Source organism: Alligator sinensis, unplaced genomic scaffold (assembly GCF_000455745.1).
Source record: "Alligator sinensis unplaced genomic scaffold, ASM45574v1 scaffold62_1, whole genome shotgun sequence".
NCBI lineage: Eukaryota > Metazoa > Chordata > Crocodylia > Alligatoridae > Alligator > Alligator sinensis.
In genome coordinates, this window is record NW_005842093.1 from 326127 (window position 1) to 330005 (window position 3879).

Below are 3879 nucleotides of genomic sequence, written 5' to 3' on the forward strand. Positions count from 1 at the left end.
ATATACTAGACATTCAATATGCTCCTGAAGTGTCAATAACTGGCTATGATGAAAATTGATTTATTAGACGAAAAAGTGTTCAGTTTAAGTGCAATGATAACTCTAATCCACCACCTACAAAATTTACCTGGACCAGATTAGATGGACAATGGCCTAAAGGCTTATTGTCTATAAACAATACTCTGCATTTCAATAGCCCACTAACCCACAATTATGCTGGGACTTACATTTGCAGGGTGACAAATTCCCTTGGTCAAAGAAGCGATCAAAAGACTATTTACATATTAGATCTTTCTACCACACGACCGCCCATGGTTTCATGGTATTCTTCAACTAATAGCATTACAAGTCTAGCGTCAACATTAACCTTAACAGTAATGCGGGAAGGCAATTGGGGTACCATTATCAGTAGTGCAGTGGGTGGAACTCTTTTTCTAATGTTTATAAGTATTTTAGTTGGCATTGTCTGCTATGGAAACAGACGGGCACTCCGTGGCGACTACTTCGTTATGAACCACATTTCACTAACTAATAAAAAAAGGGAGTCCCAAATAGATGTTCTCCAGTCAGATGATGACCAATAATTGTTGTTATATGTTTAAGTTATTGTATTTTATAGTTTGTTGAAGACTGGTCTATAGAATTGTTTGTTTATATGTATTTGTTAATTATTTAAGTTTTGTAAAGCCGATGAGTCCTTAGATGAAAATTACTTATAACACGTACATGTGTTTATAATTCCAGCTGTGCCGTTGGCAAGGGGGTATGTCATAACCCAACGATTTGGTGCCTCGGCACAGTGGAATTTTCCCGCCACATTGGAGATTCTTTGCACGGTGGAGTTTTCTGCTGCAGAGAGGAATCTCCGGTGCAAAGAGGTTCCCGCCATTTGTATGAAAATTCGCACCCCATTATTGGCTGATTCTAAATTATTCCTACTTGACGGCTAGTAATTGGCTCGCTAGCCGTATAAAAATCCGCGCGACTTCCACCCAAGTCGGAGAACTTTGAGCACGCTGCAGAGTGACTTAAAAGAATTCCTGACTCATGGCAGAGTGAATTGATAGCCTGATCAACTATCGATTTTTCTCCCCGTCGCCGAATGCTTATCCCCAACGTACCCTTTCCCTGCATGCCCGGTTCGTTTGTGGACTCACTGGCTTGGGTTTTTGCCAGTTGGAGCAACTCGTTGCAACTACGCAAGCAGCCTTTACAGCCTGCGTCACGGCCACCAGCGGCGTAAGTAAAAGCTATTTTTCCAACCAATACGCTGTCTCGCCTCTCCATCCACCAGCCCACCTGACGTTCGCTTAATTAACCAGTGTTTCCCTCAGTCGGTTCTTCCCGGCTGAGACACTGGGATTTGCTTGAGAAGCATCTATGGATGCAAGCCAGGGTTTTGCTTGCTTTACTAGCTACAGCATTGCATTGAAGGCGCATGTTCATCTTGTGGCAATGATGACCCCCAAGTCTCTTTATTCCATAGTGCTAGCCAGCGTAGCACTGCCGAGCCTATAAGGATGCTGCAGGTTTTTCCTCCAAAGATGGAGAACCTTGCATTTTTCAGTGTTACCAGGTTCTTGTCCATCCATTTGTTGAGCCTGTCCAGGTCAACCTGGATCGCCCTCTTGTCTTCGGGTCTGGATACTTTGCCCCAGAGTTTGGTGTCATCGGCGAACTTGGCCAGTCTGCTTCTGATTCCAATGTCTGCATCATTAATGAAGATGTTGAACAATATGGGTCCAAGGACAGAGCCTTGGGGGACCCCACTGGTCACAGGGCACCATGATGATTGACTTCCATCTACTATCACCCTCTGGATCTGACCACGGAGCAAATTTCCCAGCCAGTGGATTGTGGTGGACCCAAGGTCACAGTTGGCCAGTTTTGCCAAGAGGTGATCATGGGATACCATATCAAAGGATTTTCTGAAGTCAAGATATATGACATAAATGTCTTCTCCCTTGTCCAAGTGATAGGTCACCTGGTCATAAAAGGAAATGAGATTGGTCAAGCAAGACCTACCCGCAACAAACCCGTGCTGGCTATCCCTCAGGATATTGCCTTCAGCTAGTCTGTTAAAGATGGCCTCTTTGATAATCTTTTCCAAGACCTTCCCCAGGATAGAGGTCAGGCTAATGGGCCTGTAGTTTGCCGGATCCACTTTCCTCCTTTTCTTGAAGATAGGTACCACATTGGTATTCTTCCAGTCTTCGGGCACTATACCAGAGCTCCAGGAGTTCTCAAAGATCCGTGCCAGGGGCTGGACTATGATGCTAGCTGGCTCTTTGAGTACCCTGGGGTGTAGATTGCCAGGGCCAGCTGACTTGAAGGTATCCAGCCTCTCAAGGTGTTCCTTTATGAGGTTAGCATTGATGGAAGCCAGGGGATCATCCTCACCTAGAAGTCCCTGTCCCATAGTCGGCATGGGCGTCCCTTGGGACTGATGAAAGACTGATGCAAAGTACCCATTTAATAGGTTGGCTTTTTCCTGGGCGTCAGTTGTCAGTTGTCCCATCTGGTTTAGCAGGGGTCCAATGTTGCCCTTGCTTTTCCTCCAGTTCCCCACATATCTGAAAAAATACTTTTTATTTTCCTTGATACTTGTTGGAGTTCAGTTGCAGCCTTGGCTTTCCTGGTTTGCTCCCTGCAGGACCAGACCAGTGCAGAATATTCCTCCATGGAGGTTAATCCCATCCTCCATCCTTTGTAGGCCTTTCTTTTTAGCCTTAGGAGGTCTGCTAGATCCCTGGAGAGCCAGGGGTACTGCTGTGCTCTCTTGCTGCCTTTTCTCCAAGATGGAATCAAATTAGCTTGTGCATTGAGGATTGCTCCCTTGAGGAGCAACCACTCTTCCTGGACTCCCCTCCCCCTGGGGTCATAGACCTGTACGACATCACTGACAAACCTCCTGAGCTTGTCAAAGTCAGCTTTCCTGAAGTCAAGGACTTCAGTTTTGCTGACTGACTTGCCAGCTTTACGGCAAATGGTGAAGGTGATCAGCTCATGGTTACTGTCACCCAGCTTCTCATTGATCACTAGTTCACTGATTAGATCATCCCCAGTAGCCAGTATCAAGTCAAGCAGCGCTTTACCTCTCATTGTCCCATAGACTTCTTGAGTCAGGTAGAGGTCATCCACGCATGATAGGAAGCTTTGGAACCATTCAGATTTTGCTGAATGATCCTCCCACGAGATGTCTGGGTAGTTGAAGTCACCCATGACAATCATGGTCCTGGAGCATGTGGCCTCAGTCAGTTCCTGGGTGAACTCCTGGTTAAGCTCTTGACTTTGGCTGGGAGGTCTGTGGTAGACTTCAACTGTTGTGTCCCCTGTGCCATGTTCCCCACAGATTTTAACCCAGAGGGTCTCCAGTCATCCACCCTGGTCACCAATATCAGCTTGCAAGGACATGTAGCTTTACTTAACATAGAGCGCTACACCCCCCACCCCCTCAATCTACTCGATCTCTTCTGTACAGGGTATAGCTGTCTATATTCATGGTCCAGTCATGGGTGGAGTCCCACCAGGTCTCCGTTATCTCTATGATGTTGTAATTCTTTGTGTTAAGCAGGAGGATGAGTTCCTCCTGCTTATTCCCCAAGCTCCTGGCATTTGTGTACAGGCAGGCAAGTGCCCCCTTGGGGGCTCTTGCCTTGCCCACAAATTGTACTAGGACTGGGGTAGGGGAAGACTCCCTTAAGTGACTTGGCCTGCTGGCTTTGCAAGGGTTGCTCAGCAGGCCAGCAGTGGCAGTAGGCCCCCTGTCCCCCAAGTGGGCTTAGTTTAAAACCCAGTGGAGCAGGTCAGCCAGTCCGTCTGAGAAAAGCCTCCTCCCCAGTGGAGAGAGGTGGAGGCCATCTCTTCCCAGCAGCTCGC